This window comes from Thalassophryne amazonica, chromosome 13, assembly GCF_902500255.1.
Source record: "Thalassophryne amazonica chromosome 13, fThaAma1.1, whole genome shotgun sequence".
Classification (NCBI taxonomy): Eukaryota; Metazoa; Chordata; class Actinopteri; order Batrachoidiformes; family Batrachoididae; genus Thalassophryne; species Thalassophryne amazonica.
This window is the reverse complement of record NC_047115.1, coordinates 57,072,361-57,090,996: the sequence shown is the minus strand read 5'-3', so window position 1 is coordinate 57,090,996 and position 18,636 is coordinate 57,072,361.

Sequence of the window (18,636 nt, the reverse complement as noted above, 5' to 3'; positions counted from 1 at the left end):
ATACAAATGTTTATGAGTTCAATGGTACGAATATTTCATGAGGTGAAAGCTGGAACATACCATTCCAATGGTTTGTTCCAGCTTTCACCAAATTAAATATTCGTTCCATTGAAAGAATGTAAACACATTCATTATTTGTTTTATAGTATAACAGCTAAAATAGATCCTTGTCATTTGATATTTTATTAATTTATAAACAACAGAAAAGGGCCTTACATTTTGGTGTGCCACTCTTGCTAAAGTCCAAATTGTAATGTGTAGTCCAGTGATGCTGTGCACTGACTTCAGACTTCCATTTAAAAAAAGACTTTGTGTAGTTCCTCAGTCCAGCCAAAAATCACGTCATTGTCCCCCCGCATGCGTGCACACACACACGCAACCGAGTCAGTCGACTGTGTACATCCTCAGTGCAGCGAAACAAAAAAATCACATCAGAAATTAGTCCAGCTTTTCATTCCAACTTCCTGCTAAAAGCCTCCAGACAGCAAAGTGGATTTGTTTTATGTGTGCATGCGCACGTGTGTTGTGCGCGTATGCGCATGTGTGGGTGCGTTTGCACGAACACGTGTGCAAGTGCATGTATGAGGACGTGCGTGTGTGCACGAGCGTGCAGAGTGCAATGGTACCAAATGCAAATGTATGGAACCAAATTTGCACTCTAAATGGAACCAAGCTGCACTCTAAATGCAATGCAACACAAATGATTGTACGTTTACATAAATAATGAGCATATCACTTTGGCTTTTGTGTTTCTGAGGGCCTCATATTTTTCCGTGCAATGCACATCGTAATTTGACTTGTGTTTTTTTTCTCTTTGAGCACCACTGGGCCTGAAAAAAACTTCATGGAAATTGAATGAGCACATCAGAGAGACATGTAAGCTGGTTTGGAGAGTGAGAAAGATGAGATTGAGGCAGTGTGCAGAGGTGGGACGTAGGGTATATTGGGAGACAGATGGAGGAGGAGGGGGAAGGCCAAACAGGTTTATGGATGTGGTTCTAGAGGACATGCTGGCGGATGGTGTAGACACACGCAAGTAAAGAGTTGAGGTGGAGATGGGTGATCTGCTGATCCCTGATGGGAGCAGCTAAAAGAATGAGGTGAGCAATAAATGACAAAAGCTACACAGTACGAGCCCCACAAGTTGGTAAATAGTTCTTATAAAAATGTAATAATACCACCAGCAATTTATGCAGTAAAAGCAATGACACTATAATAACTGCACTATACACTTTTAAGGTTTGATAAAATATGTTTGGGGGTATTTTAAACCTCGACTGCAGGTGTTCTATGTGCTTTTCCTGTTTAGCAATTTGCAGAATTGATACAACCCCTGGCAATAATTATGGAATCACCGGCCTCGGAGGATGTTCATTCAGTTGTTTAATTTTGTAGAAAAAAAAGCAGATCACAGACATGACACAAAACTAAAGTCATTTCAAATGGCAACTTTCTAGCTTTAAGAAACACTATAAGAAATCAAGAAAAAAAAATTGTGGCAGTCAGTAACGGTTACTTTTTTAGACCAAGCAGAGGGAAAAAAAATATGGACTCACTCAATTCTGAGGAATAAATTATGGAATCACCCTGTAAATTTTCATCCCCAAAACTAACACCTGCATCAAATCAGATCTGCTCATTATTCTGCATCTAAAAAGGAGTGATCACACCTTGGAGAGCTGTTGCACCAAGTGGACTGACATGAATCATGGCTCCAACATGAGAGATGTCAATTGAAAGGAGAGGATTATCAAACTCTTAAAAGAGGGTAAATCATCACGCAATGTTGCAAAAGATGTTGGTTGTTCACAGTCAGCTGTGTCTAAACTCTGGACCAAATACAAACAACATGGGAAGGTTGTTAAAGGCAAACATACTGGTAGACCAAGGAAGACATCAAAGTGTCAAGACAGAAAACTTAAAGCAATATGTCTCAAAAATCGAAAATGCACAACAAAACAAATGAGGAATGAATGGGAAGAAACTGGAGTCAACGTCTGTGACCGAACTGTAAGAAACTGCCTAAAGGAAATGGGATTTACATACAGAAAAGCTAAACGAAAGCCATCATTAACACCTAAACAGAAAAAACAAGGTTACAGTGGGCTAAGGAAAAGCAATCGTGGACTGTGGATGACTGGATGAAAGTCATATTCAGTGTTGAATCTCGAATTCAACACTGCATCATCACCTGCATTGGGCAAGGTGATGATGCTGGAACTTTTGTTTGGTGCCGTTCCAATGAGATTTATAAAGATGACTGCCTGAAGAGAACACAGTCATTGATGATATGGGGCTGCATGTCAGGTAAAGGCACTGGGGAGATGGCTGTCATTACATCATCAATAAATGCACAAGTTTATGTTGATATTTTGGACACTTTTCTTATCCCATCAATTGAAAGGATGTTTGGGGATGATGAAATCATTTCTCAAGATGATAATGCATCTTGCCAAAGAGCAAAAACTGTGAAAACATTCCTTGCAAAAAGACACATAGGGTCAATGTCATGGCCTGCAAATAGTCCGGATCTTAATCCAATAGAAAATCTTTGGTGGAAGTTGAAGAAAATGGTCCATGACAAGGCTCCAACCTGCAAAGCTGATCTGGCAACAGCAATCAGAGAAAGTTGGAGCCAGATTGATGAAGAGTACTATTTGTCACTCATTAAGTCCATGCCTCAGAGACTGCAAGCTGTTATAAAAGCCAGAGGTGGTGCAACAAAATACTAGTGATGTGTTGGAGCGTTCTTTTGTTTTTCATGATTCCATAATTTATTCCTCAGAATTGAGTGATTCCATATTTTTTTTTCCTCTGCTTGGTCTAAAAAAGTAACCGTTACTGACTGCCACAATTTTTTTTCCTGATTTCTTATAGTGTTTCTTAAAGCCAGAAAGTTGCCATTTGAAATGACTTTAGTTTTGTGTCATGTCTGTGATCTGCTTTTTTCTACAAAATTAAACAACTGAATGAACATCCTCCGAGGCCGGTGATTCCATAATTTTTGCCAGGGGTTGTAGCAGAAGCACTCTGACAGGCCCACAGTAAATGAAGCCTTTCCTTAGCTGGTAGTGTTGCTTTCAGGGAGGAAAGTATTGCAGGATAAATGTGATTCTCATGCAATTACATTTTTTTCCGCGAATTTGATTGGTTACTTGGCGCCGTCGAAATAGGTGAATTTAAGATACCATACAAAAGTATTGATGTGGATTCTGATACAGAATTACTGTTTGACATTTGATGGATTTGATGAATTTTCACGTTTGATGGATTACTCCACGCCCTGACCGGTGTTGGAGCGACACTGCCTCGGCTCGACGGTAAGCCTCACCGACTGAATTACCTACAGAAAAATAAACCGTGTAAACGATGGGATTGAATTAGAATGGGAATAACCCCCTTGTGTCTGATAATTTGTGGACGTTCATGCTGTTATACGGTTGCAAATAGCCGTAAAACTCCTTTTTAAAGCTCAATTTGCAACCGTATAACCAGCATGAACATCTGCAAATCATCAGACACAACAGGGTTGTTCCCTAAATATTTTGATTCATCTTTGGACCCTCGAACAAGGTTGACCCCTGGCGTTACGGGCCTGTGGGACCTGTCTAGGGTTGCCAACTCTCTGAAAAATAAATAAGGGACACTTCACCGCCAGGGCCGACCGACCATTGCCTTCACCCTTCCCAGCATCTGTGTGAAATGATTTTTAACCATTTGACTGTTGACTTGACCCTGAATTTAAGTAGATGCATACATGCATTTGTTCTTATATGAACACGTGGAAATTATTATTTAGCAATTTATTTTTAGTGCAAAATAAATTTTCATTCACAATTTCAATATGAGCATTCTGTCCTGCTTCAAAGCATAAAATAAAAAAAAAATCTTTAAAAATAAATCTCTCTGTAGTGCTTAACTTAAAATTGTATAAATTAACAAAAAAAACAATAGAAAATTTGCATCATCCAAAACAGTGCAACAGTGCAAAACAATGTAACAGTGCACATTTACATATTTAGTGTAATAAAAAGTGCAAAAAATAAAGTCTGAAAAGTAAACAATACTGCTGTCGCGCACTTTATCCACCCAGCCATTTTCCTTTTCTCATTCGCCCCTGTATTTTTGCATTCTTTTTTGTTTGTTTTTTGTTTTTAGGAGTAGTAGTAACGACGTTACAGACATTGCTGTCCGTAGGCTTATCTGCAGTGCCAGTGTCGGTGTCTGTATCGATATCAGCCATGCTGCTATGTTATTGTCGTTCAGCGACCGTCGTCGGCTCATGACGTCGGTATCTTCTTGCGAGCTTCATGTCCCTCGACCAATGAGATAAGAGTGATTCTGTATTGTCAACTCATGTCTGTCAGCTCATTGGTGAAAAGCAGGAGAGAGGCTGGGATCAAATTTACCCTAAGTTTCCATATAAAGCGCCAGTCAATTCCATTGACATTTTACAGACTTTTTGATTCTCACAGAAATACGGGACAAACTGCATCCCATTTCAGGTCAATATGGAACGCACACTTTTATTTCCAAATAAGGGACGATTCCGTTTTTCAAGGGACGGTTGGCAACCCTAGACCTGTCTCTCATTCTGACATGACTTGCCCAGCTGTCTTGCTGAGTCAATGCGTCTCGACGTTATGCAGCCTAATAATTCAGTCCATCACAGCTCAGAGTCCTAACAGGCACCTCTTATGTATCAAATCGTACATTTGAGTTACTCTGATTAATAATCTGTAATTCAGCCAAATATGTGCAGTGCACCTAAAGTGAAGCTGCTGAGGGTTGATTTCTTGTTTTTCCTCTGATGGCTCCATGTGTCTCAGAATGAATACGATGGCACTATTTCCTCATTTGCATGTGGCAACTACTGAAATGCGACGGGTGTTACTAAAGAGTTATTCCTCGGCCTCCTTTAGCAGTAACGGTACTTGTAATAAGTGTAGCTTATTCGTAGCTTTGGAGGCCAGGCTGGGCGAATTGGAGACTCGGCTCCGCACCGTGGAAAATTCTACAGCTAGCCAGGCCCCTGTAGTCGGTGCGGACCAAGGTAGCTTAGCCGCCGTTAGTTCCCCCCTGGCAGATCCCGAGCAGCCAGGAAAGCAGGCTGACTGGGTGACTGTGAGGAGGAAGCGTAGCCCTAAACAGAAGCCCCGTGTACACCGCCAACCCGTTCACATTTCTAACCGTTTTTCCCCACTCGACGACACACCCGCCGAGGATCAAACTCTGGTTATTGGCGACTCTGTTTTGAGAAATGTGAAGTTAGCGACACCAGCAACCATAGTCAATTGTCTTCCGGGGGCCAGAGCAGGCGACATTGAAGGAAATTTGAAACTGCTGGCTAAGGCTAAGCGTAAATTTGGTAAGATTGTAATTCACGTCGGCAGTAATGACACCCGGTTACGCCAATCGGAGGTCACTAAAATTAACATTAAATCGGTGTGTAACTTTGCAAAAACAATGTCGGACTCTGTAGTTTTCTCTGGGCCCCTCCCCAATCGGACCGGGAGTGACATGTTTAGCCGCATGTTCTCCTTGAATTGCTGGCTGTCTGAGTGGTGTCCAAAAAATGAGGTGGGCTTCATAGATAATTGGCAAAGCTTCTGGGGAAAACCTGGTCTTGTTAGGAGAGACGGCATCCATCCCACTTTGGATGGAGCAGCTCTCATTTCTAGAAATCTGGCCAATTTTCTTAAATCCTCCAAACCGTGACTATCCAGGGTTGGGACCAGGAAGCAGAGTTGTAGTCTTACACACCTCTCTGCAGCTTCTCTCCCCCTGCCATCCCCTCATTACCCCATCCCCGTAGAGACGGTGCCTGCTCCCAGACTACCAATAACCAGCAAAAATCTATTTAAGCATAAAAATTCAAAAAGAAAAAATAATATAGCACCTTCAACTGCACCACAGACTAAAACAGTTAAATGTGGTCTATTAAACATTAGGTCTCTCTCTTCTAAGTCCCTGTTGGTAAATGATATAATAATTGATCAACATATTGATTTATTCTGCCTAACAGAAACCTGGTTACAGCAGGATGAATATGTTAGTTTAAATGAGTCAACACCTCCGAGTCACACTAACTGTCAGAATGCTCGTAGCACGGGCCGGGGCGGAGGATTAGCAGCAATCTTCCATTCCAGCTTATTAATTAATCAAAAACCCAGACAGAGCTTTAATTCATTTGAAAGCTTGTCTCTTAGTCTTGTCCATCCAAATTGGAAGTCCCAAAAACCAGTTTTATTTGTTATTATCTATCGTCCACCTGGTCGTTACTGTGAGTTTCTCTGTGAATTTTCAGACCTTTTGTCTGACTTAGTGCTTAGCTCAGATAAGATAATTATAGTGGGCGATTTTAACATCCACACAGATGCTGAGAATGACAGCCTCAACACTGCATTTAATCTATTATTAGACTCTATTGGCTTTGCTCAAAAAGTAAATGAGTCCACCCACCACTTTAATCATATCTTAGATCTTGTTCTGACTTATGGTATGGAAATAGAAGACTTAACAGTATTCCCTGAAAACTCCCTTCTGTCTGATCATTTCTTAATAACATTTACATTTACTCTGATGGACTACCCAGCAGTAGGGAATAAGTTTCATTACACTAGAAGTCTTTCAGAAAGCGCTGTAACTAGGTTTAAGGATATGATTCCTTTTTTATGTTCTCTAATGCCATATAACAACACAGTGCAGAGTAGCTACCTAAACTCTGTAAGGGAGATAGAGTATCTCGTCAATAGTTTTACATCCTCATTGAAGACCACTTTGGATGCTGTAGCTCCTCTGAAAAAGAGAGCTTTAAATCAGAAGTGTCTGACTCCGTGGTATAACTCACAAACTCGTAGCTTAAAGCAGATAACCCGTAAGTTGGAGAGGAAATGGTGACTCACTAATTTAGAAGATCTTCACTTAGCCTGGAAAAAGAGTCTGTTGCTCTATAAAAAAGCCCTCCGTAAAGCTAGGACATCTTTCTACTCATCACTAATTGAAGAAAATAAGAACAACCCCAGGTTTCTTTTCAGCACTGTAGCCAGGCTGACAAAGAGTCAGAGCTCTATTGAGCTGAGTATTCCATTAACTTTAACTAGTAATGTCTTCATGACTTTCTTTGCTAACAAAATTTTAACTATTAGAGAAAAAATTACTCATAACCATCCCAAAGACGTATCGTTATCTTTGGCTGCTTTCAGTGATGCCGGTATTTGGTTAGACTCTCTCTCTCCAATTGTTCTGTCTGAGTTATTTTCATTAGTTACTTCATCCAAACCATCAACATGTTTATTAGACCCCATTCCTACCAGGCTGCTCAAGGAAGCCCTACCATTATTTAATGCTTCGATCTTAAATATGATCAATCTATCTTTGTTAGTTGGCTATGTACCACAGGCTTTTAAGGTGGCAGTAATTAAACCATTACTTAAAAAGCCATCACTTGACCCAGCTATCTTAGCTAATTATAGGCCAATCTCCAACCTTCCTTTTGTCTCAAAAATTCTTGAAAGGGTAGTTGTAAAACAGCTAACTGATCATCTGCAGAGGAATGGTCTATTTGAAGAGTTTCAGTCAGGTTTTAGAATTCGTCATAGTACAGAAACAGCATTAGTGAAGGTTACAAATGATCTTCTTATGGCCTCGGACAGTGGACTCATCTCTGTGCTTGTTCTGTTAGACCTCAGTGCTGCTTTTGATACTGTTGACCATAAAATTTTATTACAGAGATTAGAGCATGCCATAGGTATTAAAGGCACTGCGCTGCGGTGGTTTGAATCATATTTGTCTAATAGATTACAATTTGTTCATGTAAATGGGGAATCTTCTTCACAGACTAAAGTTAATTATGGAGTTCCACAAGGTTCTGTGCTAGGACCAATTTTATTCACTTTATATATGCTTCCCTTAGGCAGTATTATTAGACGGTATTGCTTAAATTTTCATTGTTACGCAGATGACACCCAGCTTTATCTATCCGTGAAGCCAGAGGACACACACCAATTAGCTAAACTGCAGGATTGTCTTACAGACATAAAGACATGGATGACCTCTAATTTCCTGCTTTTAAACTCAGATAAAACTGAAGTTATTGTACTTGGCCCCACAAATCTTAGAAACATGGTGTCTAACCAGATCCTTACTCTGGATGGCATTACCCTGACCTCTAGTAATACTGTGAGAAATCTTGGAGTCATTTTTGATCAGGATATGTCATTCAAAGCGCATATTAAACAAATATGTAGGACTGCTTTTTTGCATTTACGCAATATCTCTAAAATCAGAAAGGTCTTGTCTCAGAGTGATGCTGAAAAACTAATTCATGCATTTATTTCCTCTAGGCTGGACTATTGTAATTCATTATTATCAGGTTGTCCTAAAAGTTCCCTAAAAAGCCTTCAGTTAATTCAAAATGCTGCAGCTAGAGTACTGACGGGGACTAGAAGGAGAGAGCATATCTCACCCATATTGGCCTCTCTTCATTGGCTTCCTGTTAATTCTAGAATAGAATTTAAAATTCTTCTTCTTACTTATAAGGTTTTGAATAATCAGGTCCCATCTTATCTTAGGGACCTCGTAGTACCATATCACCCCAATAGAGCGCTTCGCTCTCAGACTGCAGGCTTACTTGTAGTTCCTAGGGTTTGTAAGAGTAGAATGGGAGGCAGAGCCTTCAGCTTTCAGGCTCCTCTCCTGTGGAACCAGCTCCCAATTCAGATCAGGGAGACAGACACCCTCTCTACTTTTAAGATTAGGCTTAAAACTTTCCTTTTTGCTAAAGCTTATAGTTAGGGCTGGATCAGGTGACCCTGAACCATCCCTTAGTTATGTTGCTTTAGACGTAGACTGTGTTTCATAATTATTGTATGGCCTTGCCTTGCAATGTGGAGCGCCTTGGGGCAACTGTTTGTTGTGATTTGGCGCTATACAAGAAAAAAGTTGATTGATTGATTGATTGATTCTACAGAAGATAAAGGCCACCGGTCATGCATTTATTGAGAAAACACTTTTTTGTTGGGGTGGAAGAATTGCTATAACAGCAGCACATTTTGCTTCACTTAGTCTGTTTTCATAGTCAAGCAGCTTTTAAGTACGAGTTATCTTCAACAAATGCACAATCTGTGCTTAAGCCAATTTTCATGTTGCTCCTGGTGTGCAGTTACATGCCATGTATGACAGCACCCTGCCATTGCTGTGTGTGTGTGTGTGTGTGTGTGTGTGTGTGTGTGTGTGTGTGTGTGTGTGTGTGTGTGTGTGTGTGTGTGTGTGTGTGTGTGTGTGAAAGGTCAGATGCAGAGAGAAAAATAGGCCTCTCTGAAAAGTGATTTGAAGATTTGCATACGATGAAAAAAGCAGTCCATTCACCATTAATCACGTGTTGGAAATGTGTGTGTGTCCCATAGCACATTATCCTCGGTGGATTCACTCCTTTAGTGTGATCTAAATGATGTAAAGATCTTGTAGATGACCACAGAAGCCTATAACTGTCTGGATGTCTTGGTTGTTTCCCTCACTAGTCTCATTCTTTAAAGCCGCTGTCACATAGCAAGAATGTGGAGGAGCCATTCTGACATGGCAAATATTGCCATAATCCGATGCAGTCGGGAGGAAAAGAGGTGTGGCCAGCCATGGTCCAAACGCATTTGGACTGCCTCGTGCACACCTGCAGGGTGCAGCCCAAACATATTTCAGACAACAGTCAGATGACACAGACTGCTGCCAGAAGGCACAGACATTGGAGCTGTCACTCGCCAACTTACTCACCCATGCAATCAAATCTCCGCACGTCTTCACATTCCCAGCGCTAGACCGACCTCTCATCAGTGTGTGTCTCACATGACGGAGTGCGCGCGTGTACGTGCGTAGAACAGGTGATCCCAGTGTGTTCACAATGGCTGAACGAGCTGCGTGTGCCCGCTTGTGTAGAACAGGTGATCAAAGCAGTGTGCGAGTGTGTGGCTGAAATGTTCGCTCAGCTGCGTGTATGTGTTAATAAACGCTGTACAAGCCACCCCGCATCCAGAGAGCGCAAAAACAGGTTGACAATTGTCAGTGATCGCCTGCTGTTAGTCCAGTGAAAAATCACTTTCGGTGTTTGATCAGTATATACTCGCATTGCTAGATTTTATTTGTCCGGCTGGACTCTGTAACTGCTGTTGACTGTGCTGGCAGTGCGCTAACTTCCCACATGTGCGCAACTTTCAGATGCAGCCAGTGGACTTTCTCTTTTTTAAACTCTTTTTTGTGGCCATTTCACTTGATACTCGTACATATCTTAACACAACTGCAGTTGGATTATCGTTGTGGAACAGCAATTCACATTATACCAGAAGTGGATAATGCATTTGTCATCTAATTGATGTTGCCAGCACACAGCACAGCCGGGTGAAAGGGACTTGAGCAGCTGTCTGCATTGCGCTGTGGAGCGTGGGGTAACGGAGGTGAGTTACATGTTTATTTATGTCGTCATGTGCTGAGGAAACATTCCCATTTCTGCTACAGACTTAGGAAGTGTACGTGTAATAATACGTGTGTTACAGCGGTGACACCCTGTTCAGCTGCGTTGTGGCGCTGCACCGAGCCTCTGACGCACACACAGTGCCACATACATGTTATCACATAACAACATTTCCTTCGCCCTCCCTGGCCGGGTCCAGTGGAGGGAGACAAAAGTGGCACAACATGTCAGCAGGCTTTACTGTGACTGATCAATCTAAGAGCTCAATCAACCACGATCAGATCATTTCAAATGCTATTTTGATGCCGTCAGAATATGTAAATTGCAGTTAGATGATCATCAGATTACACATGGATCGGCGTCGGATAGGTGTCCCATCTCAACGGCACCCGGACAGTTTTGAATATGTGCACCACACTCGGGGCCGCCGGCAGATTTTGACCAACTGTGTTGATTTCCGCAGATGGCTGTCAGAATGCTTTGGAACTGAAATCTGACACTTTTCGGATGTGTGCCAATTCATAAATCTGATGCCAGTCTGCGTAATCCGGCTATGTGTGACGGGGGTATAACACTCAGTCAGTTTTTGAGAACTGTCTACTTCAGACAGATTTACTATACAGTATCATACTGTCTGTATATCTCAGTGATTAATGCAAGTAAGGTCTGTCTCCAGTGACTTGGAAATGTTCATGTATCCATCCCCTGACTTGCCTAAAGAAAACAGGTTGTACAACATGATTCGTTTTTTTAAATAATCCTTGTATTTAATTTGTCCATTTACTTACGGGCTCTGAAAAGTGAGCGCTATGTTTGCAAATGGCTGCAATTCCTAAATGTGCAAAAACGCTGGATTTAACAAATGCAGTATTTTTGTTAAACACCTTGGTTTAAAGCTGAATGTCTACACTAAAAACACTTCTTGATTGTTCAATTTCAACTCTTGTGGTGAAGTACAAAGGCCAAATTTCAAAACTGTGTCACTGTCCATATACTTGTGGACTTGACTGGGCTTTACCAGCACAGATAACAGTGTAATACCCCCGTTATTGTAATCCAGGCAATCACCCATTCCTATCCACAGACAGCAAGTCCCTTTGTACAGTTTGTTGGGATGATACGCATCTCCCAGATGGAAGCAGACTTTCAAGACCAGGACATCAGTACCTTCACCTGCCTGAAGGAGTTAAGCTGACAATACCACAGATCTTGACAGCTTTACCTTTGCAATGTGAAATTCTATGACTCCCAGCTGTCTGGAGGATCACCCACAAGAATCCCGGCTCCAGACAAGTCCAACCTCCTGGATGATCAGCCTTATTAGAAGTACTCAAAGTAGCCGGCCCAATGTGATAGAATAGCAGTCATCTGTCAGGATGCCATGCCACTTGTGACTGCAGTAGCATGAGGTGCACAGCAGTTTTGGATGAATGCAGTGCTTTGATTCCTCTGTAAGCTGGCTGAGGGATTCCTTTTGACACATTCTTCTAGCAAATGCCCATTGGTGTTTCCTCAATACAGTCACAGCCCACTTTCTCAGATCCTTATACAGGCTGTAGTTTCCAACGAGTCGTGTGCTACGACTCCTCTGGATGATACTTGGAGCTCCCTCTGAGATGAAATGCCTCCTCCTGTGAAAACTGGCACCAGTGCAGTCACTGGCAGCTTTCATGGTCTTGTTGTGAAAGAACATGGCATTAATTTATAGTGTCCATGTTTTCAAGTCCTCTACCCAGATTGTGTGCAAAATCCTGTAACACAGTTTGATCTTGACATTTAGCCAGATTAAATCTGGGGCACCAAGCAGATGGCAGTCTGTGGGACTTCATCTGAATTCTTTGTGACACCACAAGTGTGTGGTCAGAGTCTGGCAACTTCTATAGACCCTACAGTTCAACAGTAGTCTCCAGCATCTTCCCATGAAAACAAACTATAGCAGGTTGGTAGATATCAGATATTAAATTAACCATAGAAAACATATAACTTGTAGACAAATGTGCTCTCGGCATGGTCGCAGACTCAGGAGTGGTCTGTGACAAGATATAAATTGGAGAAATTACTTTTTTATGATAGTGCACATGTGAGATTGATACTAATTCTTAAAATATAATCCATGATTATGCTCTGTCATACGTGAGTATGCTCTCATTTACTATTCAGGTCAGAGTCAGAGCTCTATTGAGCTGAGTATTCCTTTAACTTTAACTAGTAATGACTTCATGACTTTCTTTGCTAATAAAATTTTAACTATTAGAGAAAAAATTACTCATAACCATCCCAAAGACATATCGTTATCTTTGGCTGCTTTCAGTGATGCCGGTATTTGGTTAGACTCTTTCTTTCCGATTGTTCTGAGTTATTTTCATTAGTTACTTCCTCCAAACCATCAACATGTCTATTAGACCCCATTCCTACCAGGCTGCTCAAGGAAGCCCTACCATTAATTAATGCTTCGATCTTAAATATGATCAATCTATCTTTATTAGTTGGCTATGTACCACAGGCTTTTAAGGTGGCAGTAATTAAACCATTACTTAAAAAGCCATCACTTGACCCAGCTATCTTAGCTAATTATAGGCCAATCTCCAACCTTCCTTTTGTCTCAAAAATTCTTGAAAGGGTAGTTGTAAAACAGCTAACTGATCATCTGCAGAGGAATGGTCTATTTGAAGAGTTTCAGGCAGGTTTTAGAATTCATCATAGTACAGAAACAGCATTAGTGAAGGTTACAAATGATCTTTTGGCCTCAGACAGTGGACTCATCTCTGTGCTTGTCCTGTTAGACCTCAGTGCTGCTTTTGATACTGTTGACCATAAAATTTTATTACAGAGATTAAAGCATGCCATAGGTATTAAAGGCACTGCGCTGCGGTGGTTTGAATCATATTTATCTAATAGATTACAATTTGTTCATGTAAATGGGGAATCTTCTTCACAGACTAAGGTTAATTATGGAGTTCCACAAGGTTCTGTGCTAGGACCAATTTTATTCACTTTATACATGCTTCCCTTAGGCAGTATTATTAGACAGCATTGCTTAAATTTTCATTGTTACGCAGATGATACCCAGCTTTATCTATCCATGAAGCCAGAGGACAGACACCAATTAGCTAAACTGCAGGATTGTCTTACAGACATAAAGACATGGATGACCTCTAATTTCCTGCTTTTAAACTCAGATAAAACTGAAGTTATTGTACTTGGCCCCACAAATCTTAGAAACATGGTGTCTAAGCAGATCCTTACTCTGGATGGCATTACCCTGACCTCTAGTAATACTGTGAGAAATCTTGGAGTCATTTTTGATCAGGATATGTCCTTCAATGTGCATATTAAGCAAATATGTAGGACTGCTTTTTTTGCATTTGCGCAATCTCTCTAAAATTAGAAAGGTCTTGTCTCAGAGTGATGCTGAAAAACTAATTTATGGATTTATTTCCACTAGGTTCGACTATTGTAATTCATTATTATTAGGTTGTCCTAAAAGTTCCCTGAAAAGCCTTCAGTTAATTCAAAATGCTGCAGCTAGAGTACTGACGGGGACTAGAAGGAGAGAGCATATTTCACCCATATTGGCCTCTCTTCATTGGCTTCCTGTTAATTCTAGAATAGAATTTAAAATTCTTCTTCTTACTTATAAGGTTTTGAATAATCAGGTCCCATCTTATCTTAGGGACCTCATAGTACCATATCACCCCAATAGAGCGCTTCGCTCTCAGACTGCAGGCTTACTTGTAGTTCCTAGGGTTTTTAAGAGTAGAATGGGAGGCAGAGCCTTCAGCTTTCAGGCTCCTCTCCTGTGGAACCAGCTCCCAATTCGGATCAGGGAGACAGACACCCTCTCTACTTTTAAGATTAGGCTTAAAACTTTCCTTTTTGCTAAAGCTTATAGTTAGGGCTGGATCAGGTGACCCTGAACCATCCCTTAGTTATGCTGCTATAGACTTAGACTGCTGGGGGGTTCCCATGATGCACTGAGTGTTTCTTTCTCTTTTTGCTCTGTATGCACCACTCTGCATTTAATCATTAGTGATTGATCTCTGCTCCCCTCCACAGCATGTCTTTTTCCTCGTTCTCTCCCTCAGCCCCAACCAGTCCCAGCAGAAGACTGCCCCTCCCTGAGCCTGGTTCTGCTGGAGGTTTCTTCCTGTTAAAAGGGAGTTTTTCCTTCCCACTGTCGCCAAGTGCTTGCTTACAGGGGGTCGTTTTGACCGTTGGGGTTTTTCCGTAATTAATGTATGGCTTTGCCTTACAATATAAAGCGCCTTGGGGCAACTGTTTGTTGTGATTTGGCGCTATATAAATAAAATTGATTTGATTTGATTCAGGGCATGAAGTTGTGTAATAGAACATTCAAAACACAAACACACACATGTTGGGGCCACAAAATGTGAGCTTGAGGGCCAGATGTTACCTATGAACTGACATTTGATGATCCCTGTGCTGAATAGTTCAATGAAAGTGTTACTAACATCTCATATCTCAAAAGAGAGGATGTTGTCAGTTTAGGTTTAACAAATATTTTCTTAGCTAAATATACCTTTATTTATTGAAGAGTATTATAGTTAAGTGTCTTTATAGGGTTAGCTTTTGTCCGTTTCTGCCAGCTAATTATTCATTGCACCTGCAGCCAATTTGGACCGATTCAATGCCCCCTCAAAATGCCATAAAATGTCCAAAGTCATACCACTGGGAGTGACTACTACGGGACTTGGATTAATATACGGTACATCAACTGCAATGTGTGAAAATTCAATCACGAGCCATGCACACAAGTTGTAGCCGGATCATATGGGCTTGGACAAAGGCCCCACAGACAAATTTCTGAATGAATGGAAGGATAAGGACCACAGCAGAGTCCACAACAAGGTGCCTGCAGCTATTTTAGCGGTAAGGTAAAAACTGTTCAGCCTGAAGCAAAGGGTGCCACACAGCTTGGGGGGAGCACTCTATCTGCTGCACTATGTCACAGACATGGAGTATTTATTTTTCTGTTAAGGCTGCAGTGTGTGACTGTTTGAATTTTTATAAAATCTTGAGTTTTTACACCACTTGATGCACTGTCAGTAATTTCCATTTTCTTTTCAAATCATGTTTAAAGTCTGAAGCCTCTGCCCTCCAAATACCCCCCCAGGGATTTTTCCATTAGGTTTCACTTTTATTTCATTGTCAATTTTTGTTTTCAAATCAGGTTTGTGGTAACTTCATTGGCTAAAGTGCATCCCTTTGCAGCAAGTGTACATCTGTTGGGAACCTGCCATATAAGACATATCTGAATATTACACTTTTACACTTTGTTATTACACTTTTTAAATAGGAGAAAACCTCACTGGACATTAGACCTGGGCCCATATTCACAAAGATACTCAGAGAGCTCCCAACTTAGCCTAAAGCTTCCTAGAAAGGAATCTTCGCTTAAGAATGATCCAGGAAGTGTCTGAGAGGAGACAAAAACTTTTATCCTTGTGAGGAGGTATGGTTGACCCCATTGCTAGGTATGATGCAGTCGTTTATAAGCTGTGATTGGGCGTCACAAAAAGGAAAAAATGTAAAAATTAAAAAATGCACTCCAAGCTCCTAGTTATGAAGGGACAGTATTAAGAAATGTGGAATCATGAAAGTCAAATTTTATGTCATGGTGATGAAACTTTCCATGCTATGTTTACTCTCCATGCTGATAATTTTACTATTTTATATATGTGATATTAATGGTGGATGCAGACTCAGCTGTCAGTAATCCCTATGATTGCTGGTGTTCTTATAAAAAGCGGTTTGATTTGGCCGAATGACCAAAAAAACGAATGAAATGGATAAAAAAAGAACTACAAAGCCCAACTGCACAGAAGAGCAGTACCTGCTGTTGGCACAGCTCATGGAGAGGAATAAAAGCATTTAAAGACAGAATAAAGAGGGAAATTGGGTCCTGCTTGTGCGCATAAGTGACGAGTGTGAGAAGCACTAGTACGTGCTGAAATGTATACAAGATTTCATTTCCCAACGCTCATAAACTATTTTATAATCATTCATTGCTCGTTCCATATATGACCTACTGTATTGAGGTATGAGGAAACACATTTAAAACTAATACTAATTCAACATTTTTGTTACAAAAGAAAGCTATAAGAATTATCGCAAATTATCTGTAACAAATCATATTGCGAGCCAATAAATCCGTTGTTTGCCTGTTTACATATTCTAAAATTCTGGGACTTTGCTTGTGTGCCGAATAAATTCATTCATTCATTCAATCCAAACCAAGAGCAGAGCTTGCAGCACACAAGCAAAGTTCTTCTTAAACAGGTGAGTTTAGGCTATGGCTGCTGGCATCGTTTACTTTGATATTAACATTTGAATGAATGTTGTAGAATTTAAATGCAATTTACATTTTTTCCTGTAGCCAGGGATTGCAATGTTGTGATAATCTTCATGTCAGGTGTTATTGTGTTACTACATTGGGTGGGAAAAGTAAGGTCCTTCCCGACGAGATCAACTACAAACATTATCCCTGCACCATCAAGCCAGCAGCGTGTTACTGAATCACTGCCATTCAACATACGGAGAATATCTCTCCTTCCTCTTTGTCTTTCTGCCATCTTCTCTGCTTAAGGCACAGTTAGGCTTCTTAAAAGTCCTCCTTCCTCCTCTTAACAGTTTGGCACCTTTGGAGCTCCCTTAAGGTCTAAAATGCTTTGTGAATAACTTTTATCTTACCAAGGGAAAATTCTAAGAAATGTCTAAGAATTTGAGGAATTCTAAGATCTTTCTTATAATGACGTCACTAAGAGCTACTTTTAGTCTATGGATGCTTTGTGGATACGGGCCCTGGTTTTTACTGGTCTATGGCGTAATTGCTTTTTGCCACAACATGATACCAATACCTGGGCACCGCACCTGACCTCACCTCATTTTTGAAACACCACGACATGAATAAAATTAGCACAGTTATACTTAGTATTTACTAAGGGATGGCATTATACCACTTTATCATGTCTTACACGACACCGACAATGCAACCTTCAGTGTCTTCCCATATCAATCCAACACCATTTTGCCTGTCTTAAAACAACTAATCTGTTAAAAATTACATTTGTTTGTATGTGCTTTACTAACTGAGCCATCTAGCAAAACATCAACTCATATTGTGAAAAAAAGATTCTTCTGCCCCACAACATGACATAGTGCCCAATCAGGACTTTGACCAAATTGGATTTTGTTTAAATTTCTGATATCTGATTAGTAATTTTGGCCTATATCAGACTGATACTGATCCCTAATACACAACACCAATTTTACTTGTGTAGCAGTCTGCTGCTTTACACTGGGTGCATCTTTGGACTCGGTGTGTACTACAACCCCTGGCAAAAATTATGGAATCACCGGCCTCGGAGGATGTTCATTCAGTTGTTTAATTTTGTAGAAAAAAAAGCAGATCACAGACGTGACACAAAACTGAAGTCATTTCAAATGGCAACTTTCTGGCTTTAAGAAACACTATAAGAAATCAGGAAAAAAAATTGTGGCAGTCAGTAACGGTTACTTTTTTAGACCAAGCAGAGGGAAAAAAATATGGACTCACTCAATTCTGAGGAATAAATTATGGAATCACCCTGTAAATTTTCATCCCCAAAACTAACACCTGCATCAAATCAGATCTGCTCATTAGTCTGCATCTAAAAAGGAGTGATCACACCTTGGAGAGCTGTTGCACCAAGTGGACTGACATGAATCATGGCTCCAACACGAGTGATGTCAATTGAAACAAAGGAGAGGATTATCAAACTCTTAAAAGAGGGTAAATCATCACGCAATGTTGCAAAAGATGTTGGTTGTTCACAGTCAGCTGTGTCTAAACTCTGGACCAAATACAAACAACATGGGAAGGTTGTTAAAGGCAAACATGCTGGTAGACCAAGGAAGACATGCGAAAATGCACAACAAAACAAATGAGGAACGAATGGGAGGAAACTGGAGTCAACGTCTGTGACCGAACTGTAAGAAACCGCCTAAAGGAAATGGGATTTACATACAGAAAAGCTAAACAAAAGCCATCATTAACACCTAAACAGAAAAAAACAAGGTTACAATGGGCTAAGGAAAAGCAGTCGTGGACTGTGGATGACTGGATGAAAGTCATATTCAGTGATGAATCTCGAATCTGCATTGGGCAAGGTGAT